A 14,424-nucleotide genomic window follows, 5' to 3' on the forward strand; every position below is an offset into this window, starting at 1 on the left:
CTATCGTCCTCCAGACCAGAAATCTGATGGGGACCTTGAAATGAGGAAACAGATCAGGGAGGTGACAAGGAAGGACAGGGTTGTAATCATGGGGGACTTCAATTATCCTCATATTGACTGGGTCAATTTGTGTTCTGGTCAAGATAAGGAAACCGGATTTCTTGACGTGCTAAATGACTGTGGCTTAGATCAGCTAGTCACGGAGCCCACCAGAGGACAGGTGACTCTGGATTTAATTTTGTGCGGTACGCAGGACCTGGTTAGAGATGCAAACGTTACTGAGCCATTGGGGAACAGTGATCATGCTGCGATCCGTTTTGACGTGCACGTTGGGGGAAGAATACCAGGCAAATCTCTAACAAAAACCCTTGACTTCCGACGGGCGGACTTCCCTCAAATGAGGAGGCTGGTTAGGAGGAGGTTGAAAGGGAGGGTAAAAAGAGTCCAATCTCTCCAAAGTGCATGGAGGCTGCTTAAAACAACAGTAATAGAGGCCCAGCAGAGGTGTATACCGCAAAGAAAGAAGGGTTCCACTAAATCCAGGAGAGTGCCCGCATGGCTAACCAGCCAAGTTAGAGAGGCTGTGAAGGGCAAGGAAGCTTCCTTCCGTAAATGGAAGTCTTGCCCTAATGAAGAGAATAAAAAGGAACATAAACTGTGGCAAAAGAAATGTAAGAAGGTGATAGGGGAGGCCAAGCGAGACTATGAGGAACGCATGGCCAGCAACATTAAGGGGAATAATAAAAGCTTCTTCAAATATGTTAGAAGCAGGAAACCCGCCAGAGAAGCGGTTGGCCCTCTGGATGGTGAGGGAGGGAAAGGGGAGATAAAAGGAGACTTAGAGATGGCAGAGAAATTAAATGAGTTCTTTGCATCTGTCTTCACGACAGAAGACCTCGGGCAGATACCGCTGCCCGAACGGCCCCTCCTAACCGAGGAGTTAAGTCAGATAGAGGTTAAAAGAGAAGATGTTTCAGACCTCATTGATAAATTAAAGATCAATAAGTCACCGGGCCCTGATGGCATACACCCAAGGGTTATTAAGGAATTGAAGAATGAAGTTGCAGATCTCTTGACTAAGGTATGCAACTTGTCCCTCAAAACGGCCACGGTACCAGAAGATTGGAGGATAGCAAATGTCACGCCTATTTTTAAAAAGGGAAAGAGGGGGGACCCGGGAAACTATAGGCCGGTCAGCCTAACATCCATACCGGGTAAGATGGTGGAATGCCTCATCAAAGATAGGATCTCAAAACACATAGACAAACAGGCCTTGCTGAGGGAGAGTCAGCATGGCTTCTGTAAGGGTAAGTCTTGCCTCACGAACCTTATAGAATTCTTTGAAAAGGTCAACAGGCATGTGGATGCGGGAGAACCCGTGGACATTATATATCTGGACTTTCAGAAGGCGTTTGACACGGTCCCTCACCAAAGGCTACTGAAAAAACTCCACAGTCAGGGAATTAGAGGACAGGTCCTCTCGTGGATTGAGAACTGGTTGGAGGCCAGGAAGCAGAGAGTGGGTGTCAATGGGCAATTTTCACAATGGAGAGAGGTGAAAAGCGGTGTGCCCCAAGGATCTGTCCTGGGACCGGTGCTTTTCAACCTCTTCATAAATGACCTGGAGACAGGGTTGAGCAGTGAAGTGGCTAAGTTTGCAGATGACACCAAACTTTTCCGAGTGGTAAAGACCAGAAGTGATTGTGAGGAGCTCCAGAAGGATCTCTCCAGACTGGCAGAATGGGCAGCAAAATGGCAGATGCGCTTCAATGTCGGTAAGTGTAAAGTCATGCACATTGGGGCAAAAAATCAAAACTTTAGATATAGGCTGATGGGTTCTGAGCTGTTTGTGACAGATCAGGAGAGAGATCTTGGGGTGGTGGTGGACAGGTCGATGAAAGTGTCCACCCAATGTGCGGCAGCAGTGAAGAAGGCCAATTCTATGCTTGGGATCATTAGGAAGGGTATTGAGAACAAAACGGTTAGTATTATAATGCCGTTGTACAAATCTATGGTAAGGCCACACCTGGAGTATTGTGTCCAGTTCTGGTCGCCGCATCTCAAAAAAGACATAGTGGAAATGGAAAAGGTGCAAAAGAGAGCGACTAAGATGATTACGGGGCTGGGGCACCTTCCTTATGAGGAAAGGCTACGGCGTTTGGGCCTCTTCAGCCTAGAAAAGAGACGCTTGAGGGGGGACATGATTGAGACATACAAAATTATGCAGGGGATGGACAGAGTGGATAGGGAGATGCTCTTTACACTCTCACATAATACCAGAACCAGGGGACATCCACTAAAATTGAGTGTTGGGCGGGTTAGGACAGACAAAAGAAAATATTTCTTTACTCAGCGCGTGGTCGGTCTGTGGAACTCCTTGCCACAGGATGTGGTGCTGGCGTCTAGCCTAGACGCCTTTAAAAGGGGATTGGACGAGTTTCTGGAGGAAAAATCCGTTATGGGGTACAAGCCATGATGAGTATGCGCAACCTCCTGATTTTAGGAATGGGTTAAGTCAGAATGCCAGATGTAGGGGAGAGCACCAGGATGAGGTCTCTTGTTATCTGGTGTGCTCCCTGGGGCATTTGGTGGGCCGCTGTGAGATACAGGAAGCTGGACTAGATGGGCCTATGGCCTGATCCAGTGGGGCTGTTCTTATGTTCTTATGTTCTTATCTGTTGGCACCACATGCCCATTGGCACCATTGGCACATGCCCATTGGCACCTGTTGGCACCACATGCCCATTGGCATGGCAACACCCATCTGTTGCTCCATGATGTGTACTGGATCCTGTCAGGACTCTGTGTGAATTGGTTCCTAAGCTGCTGAGTTTCTTGCTCTTTACAAGAAACTCTTGTACAAGATACAAGCAAATCAGAACAGGGAGAAAAGCACTAGCAAAACATTTGGGGAAAAAAAAGCCTGCCTGGAATGCTTTCTATTTTCTGCCTAGAGGAAAAAGTGATGAGACATGAGTGAGGGAAGAGATGACATCTTTCTGAAGTACTTGAACCTACAGCCTGGGTGCTCCATAGGAGCTTATTTTCATGATGAAAGTGGTCCTTCTGCATAATGAATAAAGATAAGTTATTTGTGAAGCATGCCACTGTCCCCTTTCATTTTTGAAAGAAATAACTTATTTCCATGAAAAAAATCTGTCAACATGGTGCACTTCTTTCACCACAGTGTTAGCACATTTTCTTGACAGTTTATTAAGGTTTTGCAGAGAAGTCATGCAGATTAGTCTAAATAGCTTATTTTGCCTTAACACCAGATTCCTGGTTGTTGTTTTTTTTAATAATAAAAAAAGAAAGTCATCATGTTCATTCATCATCATTTGGCTGCGATCTCCACAGTATGCCCCAAATAGTAAACACTTGTGGAATCTATAGTAATTGAAAGCAACAGTAAATTACATTTTAAGTGCTCATCAAGGTGAGAAGGAGGCTCTTCAACGCCTCCTCATACACTCTTGTTAGGAAATGTGCCAAAGTAGGTGATTGTGAATGTTCAGAGAAGGTGCTAGTTCCCATCCTCGTTAGTTTTCGAGGAAGAGGTGGGAAACTATGAGACCTGGTTATCAAAATGCCAGCCACAGATTGCCTCTGTCAAGTGATAGGGAAGTTGTTCGTTATTTTTTACTTCTATTTTATTTCTATACAGCTTTTAATCCAAAGCCCAAACCCAAAGACAAATTTTAAAAAAGGAATAAAATCAAACAACTCAAAATAGGGTGTCATCAATTAAAACAAATAAAAGCAACAGAAGCCCAACATACAATAAAAACAACTTGAAGTGGAGAAAGGGAAAGCATAAAATGCATGATGGAATAGAATAGGCTTTGCAATCTATCTTATGGTTAAGGTGGCCAGGCAGACCTTTCAGAAGAGGGCATTACAGAGCCTGCACATCACCACAAAGAAGGCCCGGTTTCTCATTCAGGAAAGGCTAGTGTTAGAACATGGAGAAAGGCCATCCCCGAAGATCTCAATGAGGTGGGCAGATTCATGCCCAAATCACCCCAGCACACATAGTTATGAATTTGGTTTTTCCAAGCTCTCTTGGATAAAACATTTTTTTTTTCTCCCATAAGCTTTACCTTTAAAAATTCAGAAAAATGAGGCTCAGAGAAGCTTGCACCTGCCCCAGGAAGCTTCCTGCCCCAGGAAGGAATTTTCTCCAACAAACCCCACCCACCCACCCAAAAAAAAGTTATATTCTGAAATTGATAGTCATCACTTTTCCTTACAGACCCTGAGAGTTTTGTGATTGGACTTGGATTCACTGAAATCCCAGTAGAATGCCACACACGCTTGGCTTGGTTGTTCCAAACTTGTATAAGCTGTTTTACAGGTCAGAACTCACATTAACTGATAGCCAGTGGAGATCTTTCAAAGTTCTGTAGTCCTGCTTGAAACAGTTTAGGTCCAGAATTTTTTAGGAAATGTCTTCTGCCATTCAGAAGCTTCTGTCTTCAGAAGCTAGGGTCATCTAACTTCCAAATCTCATAGTTGAAAAACAGGGACATTTTTGGGTTCTTATAACCATTATTTCTAATCCAGCATGCCCATTCTACACTTGCCCATTACTAAACAATTCCATACAATAGAAGGACGCTTTCATAAGAGCAAAAGAAAGAGTCTATCTTCCTCCTTGTTCTTCCTGAACAAGACTTCTTGTTCAGATGGGAAACTATGAATACCGTTTACTGTCTTCATTTACTCTGGAATAGCCCATCCTCCCACTGGCTTCTGTTAGCAAGCTGATAGGAGATGTGATCTCCTATCTGACATGTTGAGCTGACATGTTACCTGATGAGTTAAGTAGGAACAATCATGGCCTCACTGTGGATGGGAGGCAGAATGCCAGACTGACAAGCTGCTGTGGCAGAATGGAGTCACTGCTGAGTTGCTGAGAGAGTTAGAGAGCAGGGGAGTGTGTGAGAAGGTCAGCTGACAACAAACAGAGAACAGTCTTGATGACCTGTCTGAGCTTGATATACCTGAGGAAGCTTGAAGGCACACAGCCAGAAGAGATAACCACACTGTGAATGACATCCACACTGTGAATGTTCTTTTCTACAGAACGTATTGTAAAAATCCCATTGAAAAATGGTGATTTAGATTAGCCTGCCTATGTAAACTGCCTTGACTGCTGTGTAAAAACCAAGAAAGGTGGTATATAAATGCCTGTTATTTATTTAACCAGGCATGCGTTACCTGTTTTCAAACTTTCAAACCACCCAAATCCCCTTTCCAATTTTTCCTCTTCTAGGCCCCCCAGTGGACAAGGAGAGGTACAGGAGGTGCACCCATGCCTCTTTACTTTCCCTTCTCTTACCTAGAGCTTCTCTTACTTCTCAGCACCCTGTTATTCTTATTCTCCACACCACCCCTGTTTTAAATGACCAGGAGGAGCAGATCATATTGAGTGCCAAGAGCAGCTCAATATAAGAGAAGGGATGGGAGGGGAAAGGGGGCATGGGCAGGTGTGTTCCAGAGAGCCCCCCTCTGCCCACTTGGTGTTTCTTAAACAGGGTGAGTGAGGAGAGATTATCAGCTCTGCTCCCTTTCCACCAATAGCATGGGAGGGAGAAGGGGACTGTTGCTGGTGCAATCCTCTTCTGACTCACTCTCAATGACAGAGCACAAACTGGAGCAGTAGGCTGGAGGGAGCAGTAGGTGGGAAGGGCTTGTCAGTTTACCACTCTGCCAACTTTGCCCCAGTGCAATGCTTTTGCATCATTTCATGAAAAAGTCCAGTCCATCTGAATAGTGGTGACTCAGGCACATTCAGCAACATTAACTATCTGGGTTGGCGGTTGTGGGAGATATGGAAGAGATACCTATATGCAGGCTTATACATATAGCATCCCCCCCCCGCCTGCCCCCCAAATTTAACAAATATTCTTAGTAAGCTGAGAAGGTTTTGAACATATGCTCAAAAAGCAGGGCTTTTAACCAATGGTAATAATATCTCATGCTGAACCATTTGTATAGATGAAGCATACACATCAGATGTAAAGTGATGTAAAGCTTTTACATTTTCAGATATTCATTCCTCTGTCCGTGTGCACACAATAACTACAGCAACATGATGTGATCTTGGGTCAGAATAGCTGCAGCATTAGCGATGGAGGAGAGCAACCTGACACATCTACTGTAAAACACTTGCTTTTGAAGTTGCACTAGAATCACAGAAAGTAGTGGGAACACAGCCTAAGAGCCAGAACAAACATTCCAGTTCAGATTTGTTCCGTGGTTGTTTTCCACTTGAAAATACATTGAAACATGCAGAGAATGAAGTTGTTTATCTGTGGAAAATCTCACTCAAGTTCAGCGCCTGCCTGCATCAATCATCTAGTGGACACATTCAGGTCTACCTCTAAACACACATACAATGCAAATTCCCAGAGATGGGCAAGTCAGGCAAAGTTTGAGTTGAGTTGAAACATGAGTCTCTGTTCCTCCCATGACTTGACTTGAAAAACAAGTCATAACGAGGGCACTTTCCAAGTCATCTGGAACGTTTTTGTGACTCGAAGTGACTCAAGTCTTTTCCTTTAAAAAGCAAGCTGCAATTTCATGGGGAAAAAACGGAGCTGCTGCTGGGGTGTGTGTGTGTGTGTCAGTGTTCTCTTTAACCACTCCCCTGATGTCTCTATCCCATCCATAAGTAAGGCAGGAGGGGGCAGACCGCATGGGACCAACTGCGTGGGAGGGGGGACAGAAGCGGCAAGAGGGAGAAGAGTCACGTGCAGCTGCTGAGAGGCATACCAGGAAAGCCCAATTAGTGTACGACCCATTAGTGAACCCATTAGTAAACACTAATCCTTTACAGGGCCCCCTCAATCCTTTGCAGCTCTACTCAGAAGTAGTCCCATTTGTGCCGGTCATTCAATGGGGCTACCTCCTCCCAAGTAACATCAGACCCAACCATCCTCCCAAGTAACACAGCAGCCATGTGGTTGGAAGGCATGATCACCATGAACCTCCCCCAACCACTTTCCCACCTCCTTTTTCCTGAGCTTCTCCAGTCAATTCCAAGGCAATTCCCTTGGGCTCCACCTCCTGCCCTCCCTCATACAAAGAAACAAATCAGACCGACCATCCAATAATCATTTCCTTCCTTCAGAGATGGACAAGAGAGCCCGCTCCTGCCTCCCCCCCCCCCGACTGTTCGGATGCAAAAGCAAACATTAACCCTTCCCTGCCCAACTATGTGCAAAAACAAACCATGAATAAAAACATCCACATGAAATGGCAAGCAGACAACCATAAAAGCCTTGTGAAAAAACCAAGCCACATGTCATACTTGTCCTGATTCTCTGTCATCCAGAGTTCTAGTTTGCAAAGAATCGGGCTGCATCAAATGTGCTGTTTCCAAACTTCCATTGCAACATAGATGCCATGCTCTTAAATTTAGGGCCAAACTAGATGAGATGGAGATATGTGGGATCTCATCTCCAAAGTCTAACTTTCTGTAAAAAGCAGCCATGGGAAAGCCACTATAGAGCTAGTGATGATAATTTAATTTCCCCCCCCCACCCTGTGCTGTTTTCCCTGTAAAAACCTACCACCTGTAACTATTTGTTCCATTAGGGGAAAGTCTTGTGGAAAACACAAGTGACAACAGGCAAGCGTAACAAGGGATAGATGAATGCAGCTACAAATTATTAAGTTCAAGGGTAACCTTCACCCAAAATATATTTTGGTTTGGATAGCAATCTCAAAAATGTCTCGTATAGCAATCCCAAAATGGCAAAACTTTGCTGTTAACCAATCACTGTTGTCTGAGAAATTTTCTTCTTTTACCCTTCCTCACCTACCACCAACAAATCAACATACAAGGGGAAATTCCCCTCAATTCCTCTTTGACTCTGTCAAAGAGCCAAACCAATTCCCTGCCAGGAAATTATATAGGCAGAAATAGTATGTGATTGGTTCTTCCTGATCATCTGACTAGACAGATTCTGTTCAGAATTTTGTTCCAGATTGTTTAAAATGCCTGTTGCTCCTAGCAGGGGTGTAGTCGGGGAAGGGTATAGTTCCTGGACTTCTCCATTAGCAACAGTGGCGATATCTTGAGCAGGAGCACTTGGTGCTATCTTTAAAAAAATTTTCACTTAGCTGAGAAGAAGCATCAGGCTCAAAAGGAGGCAAACTGGGAAATTTGCTTAGGGGTATATGTCTAGGCCTTCTCTTTTCCCAAGGGCCAATACAGAATATTCAGCTTTGCTTACCTTAAGGCTACAAATCTATGCAAATGTACCTAGAGTAAGTCCCACTGAAGTAAATATGCATAGGCTAGCACTCTAATATACCATTAATATTTATTTGGGATTTTTAAAAAATCAATTAAGTTTTTATTCATTTGTTTTCAACTACTACAACCCACTTTAAGAGAAATAAGGTAGAGCCTTAAATGAACTATAATAAGCTTCAAAGTAGGAAAAAAATAGTGGGGGAACAAAACAGTCTAATGAAAACATTTAAAGTTGAATTTTTGTTGTCGTATAGTCTTAGTAGGAGAATTCGGAGTCACAAGTTCCTGCACTTTCAAACTTATTACATCTCTGTTGTCCAGCTTTCTTCTTTGTCACTGAGTAACAAATTAGGACCTGCCTGACTCCTAGGATTCCTAATTTGAGCCCCATGAGCTTATACATGACAGATTATAAGCTTTTTAGACTCAGGCCCAAATCCTAATCAATTTTCCAGCACTGGCAACGTTGCAAGGTACCCAAGATGTTGCAAGATAATCCCAGATGTTACAAGAGATCCCAAGATTCCAAAGCAAACTCAGAAGGCAAAGGTGATCAAATCCAGGCCTTTATTGTAAATCCAAAGTGAGAGAAATCACACCAACGTTACCCAAAGCTTTGAGAGTGTGTGTGCAAGTCAGAAGTGGGAGTGGAGAAGCGAAGCGAAGAGTGCCTTCTGCAGCTCACTTTTATAACAATCTGGGGTTCCCTCCTTGAAACACATACACTTCTCATTGGAGACAATTCATTGATGGGTTCAAATTATCCGTTGTTCTAGATTGCGCAATCTTATGCATACATCATAGACAATTCATATACCCCCCAGCAGTCGGCAAATGGCACTGCACTTCAATTTTGTTCACAATGACTTCACCTTCTGCAGCTTACTTGACTTAATTCTGGCCTTCGAAATGCAACAAAATTGTTGCTAAAAAGGTTACGAGCTCTGCTAAAAACAAAAAACTGCTATCTTCTGCATTTTCTCTGAGAAGTTGACCTTTGCAATGTGTTAATCCGAAAATGCTTCTTGATGTGAACCGGAACTGGCTTTGATACCTTAAACTGTCTTAAACCTTTAATGCTGTTAGACTACCAACTTAAAATATTACTACTTGCTAGTCACACTTATATATGCACCAAAACTGGTTTTAAAATGAAGAACAAAAAATATAAGGAGAGCTAAGCTGACTAGTATCCTTCTATATGAGATCTGGTGTAAATATAGTGTAAATACTGGCCATAATACTTTTTCTAGCATTTGTGTGTGCAAGTGGTGCTCTGAAGACGCCTTCAACCTGAAAGTTCCAAACTACTGGAATATATATTTTTTTTCTGTGGTCTGAAAACAAAGAGCTTCTGTGTCTTATCTGTTGTAATGAGAACACTGGACAGGCTGCCAAGTCCAGCAAGCCATTTGTGAGAAACCGAAACAATTTTTTTTACTCTAGTTGAACATTCAAAGATGGACCATGCTGTTTACGTTTCAGGTAAGCATACTATACCATAACTAACAATCCTTTTACATCAGCATTGCTGCACAAATGGGATGTGTACTGCATCCTGTAGTTGGGTTGCACTCACAGCGGCCTCTTCAAAGTAAGGGAATGTTTGTTCCCTTACCTTGGAGCTACATTGCCCTTATGTTGGTGCTGGAAAGTGGGTTAGAACTGTGCCCTCAGTGTTGCTCCTTAAATCAATTATCCTAATGTGGAAAAAATTCATGTCATTCAAAAATGTTTGCTTCAGCCCAGCTCTTTATTAAAAGGAGTGAAAAAAACAGAATACCAATATGATTTAATTTTGATATTAAATAACATTTAATAACAATTTTCATTTTGAATAACAACAAAGTATTTTAATTGTAAGTAAAAAGGTGGAACCAACGATGCAGATGACTCCAGTAAATTAAAATCTGCTTGGTACAAAAAAGTACATGTACATCCCTTCTATTCTGCCACCTATTTGCCTAACTCACTACTGAAACAAATTGATATTACATATGGTTCTGGTTCTATGACTGTCAGAACTACTATACTATAGCACACAAACCTGTATGCACTTACCTCGATGAACACAACGACACTTGCAGATGTTGTAAGCCCTCAATGAACACAATGACACTTGCAGATGTTGGCATCCTTCAGTCTCGGAAGACTATTGTATGGAAGACTCTGAATGGTGGTTCTGGAACAGAGTGTCCTCTCCAGTGCGCGAAGCCTGGGTAAAGTAGGTATGGAGGATAGGCTGTTACCCATGCAGCAAATCCCCCCTCTCCACGTCGCTGAAATGGTCCAATGGAAAGGCAGAGGCCAATAAGGTTGGTTCCAGCGGCGTCGCAGGAGTTGCCAGAACGTGACTGTGTTCAGCCATGAACTGCCTCAGGGATTCCGGCTCTGGATTTTTCCTTGAGGTTGACTCCTGAAGCCTTTTCCATAACTGGATGTAGCCACAAGGCAGTGGAGGTTTGGGATCAGAATTTTCCTTCTTTCAGATGAGCTGCCTCCCCAGGCTAAGTCCCATCTACCCGGTAGCCATTTAGTCGCCTTTGGCTGTACTTGCAGATGAAACCTATGCAAATCTAATCAGAAGTAATTACCATTGTGTTCAATGGGTCCTATTGCCTATTGCCTATTGTACAGGAAAGGGCCAAGACTGGCTCAGTGTGGATCCAGGGGACCCACATTGAGCCAGATCCGCGGATACACAATCTGCAGTCTCACCTCTAATTCCCCTTTCCCCTGTGAAGCCTCCCAATCCACCACCCCCTCAGTGGATACAGCATTCCCACAACTTTATGCCAGAAAATGGGCTTAATCTAATTAAGAGGCACAGCACTTTTTTTCTTCCCAGAGCTGATGATGGAACTCCCATGTAGTTTTGACTTGAACTACACCCTTTAAAACAAATCACTGCTGTACTTTACTTGACAGCATTATGATCACAAGACAGATGAAAACTGTTTTGGAACATTTAAAACCAAAAGCCTTTACAGTGTTTGGGGCTCTTCAGTCTAGAAAAGAGACGCCTGAGGGGGGACATGATTGAGACACACAAAAATATGCAGGGGATGGATAGAGTGGATAAAGAGATGCTCTTTCCCCTCTCACATAATACCAGAACCAGGGGACATCCACTAAAAGTGAGTGTTGGGAGAGTTAGGACAGATAAAAGAAAAATTTTCTTTACTCAGTGCATAATTAGTCTGTGGAACTCCTTGCCACAGGAAGTGGTGATGGCACCTTGCCTTAAGAGGGGTTTGGACAAATTTCTGGAGGAAAAGTCCATCACGAGTCACAAACTATGATAGATATGTGCAAGCCCCTGATTTTAGAAGTGGACTACCTGAGAATGCCAGATGCAGGGAAAGGCATCGTGACAATTGTGAAGACAATTGTGTCTTGTTGTCTTGTATGCTTCCTGAAACATTTGGTGAGATACAGGAAGCTGGACTAGATGGGCCTATGGCCTCATCCAATGGGGTTCTCCTTATGTTCTTAAGCCTTGGTGCTACTACCATTCCAGTTCATTCCAGTTCTCCATGACCCCTTTCCCATTCACTTTCACCACGGAACGGATGAGGAAGCTGGTGATGAGTCTTGGTCCCTCTCCTCCTTTTTCTCTGCTGTGAAACAAGGTTATGGGTCAAACCACATCCGGAGGAGCTGGCTGATACCACATTGTACTGACCTCCATTCTGCTGTGGAGATGCAACAGCCCTGGAGGCAAATAAACACCACCACAACATCTGTTTTCTGTTGGTGCAAACATCATTTCATGCCCTTCTCAGCGGTCATTTTCTAGAAATGCAGTGTGAGTAACAAAATGGCATTATATTTTATTTTCAAACTAATATCTTTGGGCTTGAATCAGAAGATTGCCAGTCTGAACAGCAGACCCATCTTTAATCCTTTCCACAGCTTTCTCTGCCCTTATAGGTTTTGATTTCCCAGTTTCTATTTAATATTCCACTCACTGAAGAACATTCAATGTACTTTTGCAACAATATCACTTTTCATCTTTGCCTAGACCTTGAAAGTGAGAGAGGAGGATATATGCCTATTAAGTACTTTTTTAAAAAATCTTGACGGAGTCCCTCCATCTTCTCCAAAATAATTGCACCGTTACACTCATTCACATTCTCCTATAACTGTCAGGTGCTAGTTTTGAAATGTGACACCAGGCAGGCATCAAGTATAATCAAGAGCCCTTTCTGTGCAACACAATTTCAAATAATTTTGAGAATAATCCAAGCAAAGGTCAAATCCTTACCTCCAATCCAGACTAGCAGTTGCCATGATACAGCATGCCTTTTGTAAAATCTATTAAAACAATATTTTTTCAATAACATTGGTCTGGCTTTGGAGAAAAAAAACCCCCACCATTTAAATTACCACAATTGCCTAAGTAGATGCAGTTGCACCTGGTGTTATTCACTGATAACCCTTCCATTAAACAACTGATACAGCTTGTGTTGAGCAGCGTGCATTACAAAGAGCAGTGAACAGCAGCCTTTCACCCCAGCGCTGCTGCTGCTGCTGCCGCCGCCGCCACCTCCCTACAGACTGACAGCCCAATCCTGAGCTCCTGTGGCATGCGGCTGCTGTGGCACTGAAAATAGCTGCCGCTGCACCCTGCACACCAATGGCAGCCACGGGCAGCACTGCAGGAGAAGGGGACTTTTGTCCCCGGGGTAAGGGAAGTAGCCCCACAATGGGGCTACTTGATTCACCGCCAGCTCCACTGGACCCACCTGCCTCCCTCCCCGCTCCCTCCTCCCAGCATGCCTCCTGCCTGGCCTCTCCCCGCCTCCCTCCACACTTCCTGATTTGTTTAAAGGGACCACAGAGATGAGGTAAGAAAGTAGGGGCTTAGATTGCTGCCTTCTGCACCTTTTTTCTTTGGCAGCATTTTTTGTCACTTGGAGGGTGGGAAGAGGATCGTATGGGGGCTGGATTGCCCCCCTAGCTGGATGGACTTGGACACTGTTTCTCATGCTGTGGGTCGAGACCTACTAGGTGGGTCGCGATCCGATTTTAGGTGGGTCCCCATTCATTTCAATATTTTATTTTTAATATATATTGATGCTTGATGCTACCATGGGATGTGACTGCATTTGGGGAAATGTTACAGACCTGTACTTTTAACAAGCTACTATGTATATTCTTTTAACAATGAAAGTAAATGGACTTACTCCTGGGTAAGTGTGGGTAGGATTGCAGCCTAGGATTGTTAAATTTTCCTGTTTGATGATGTCACTTCCGGTCATGACATCACTTCTGGTGGGTCCTGACAAGATTCTCATTCTAAAAAGTGGATCCCAGTGCTAAATGTGTGAGAACCACTGGACTAGGAGGAATAGACAATGGCAGTGGAAAATTTTTGACTTCCTCAGGTGGGATTTGCCCTTGGACTGGGCCTGGACTGATGTGCTTAATAATGTAATAAAGGTGCCATCTCTGCTTGAATTTGGTCATTTGAAAATATGCCATTTTACCTTTAAAGCTGACAAAGGAAAAATATTGCTTGCAAATAAGTAAGATCTGCCAAGTTAACCAGTGCTATGCGATGCATTACACTTTAGGAGATGATATTTTCCTTGATTGAAAAGGTACAAATCTGAACCTGTTCAGCTGGGATCAGCTGGGACAAACCAAGCACCTTTTGAACTTTCTATTGGTACCACTTCTGGTGGTTTGAATTACATGTCACTGTTATCAACTTTTGGACAAAAATTGTGTTTTTTAATCTTTGATTAAAACAAAGCAAAACTACATAAGTTACTTATAAAAACCACCTAAGCATGCATGATGTTTGGCATGCATGGTCCCAATAACAATGAAATACAACTTTCCTAATAGACACTTTACTCACTAACTGAGAGCCCAATCCTATGCATGTCTACTGAGAAGTAAGTCCCATTAGAGTCAATGGGGCTTACTCCTAGGAAAGTGTGGATAGGATTGGGCTGTTAGATGGCTGAATAAGAGTTAACCCTGCAAATCATTCCACAATAATTGCTGAGTCTCTGTTGCATATGAGATACCTGAATTCCCATTAACATTAAAAATGTCATATTTAATAAAGGGACACTGGTTTAGCCATTGGTCTAGAAAGACAAATCTCATACATGTTTTCTTATAACACAATGACCAAAAGCTGT

Source organism: Tiliqua scincoides, chromosome 3 (assembly GCF_035046505.1).
Source record: "Tiliqua scincoides isolate rTilSci1 chromosome 3, rTilSci1.hap2, whole genome shotgun sequence".
Lineage (NCBI taxonomy): Eukaryota > Metazoa > Chordata > Lepidosauria > Squamata > Scincidae > Tiliqua > Tiliqua scincoides.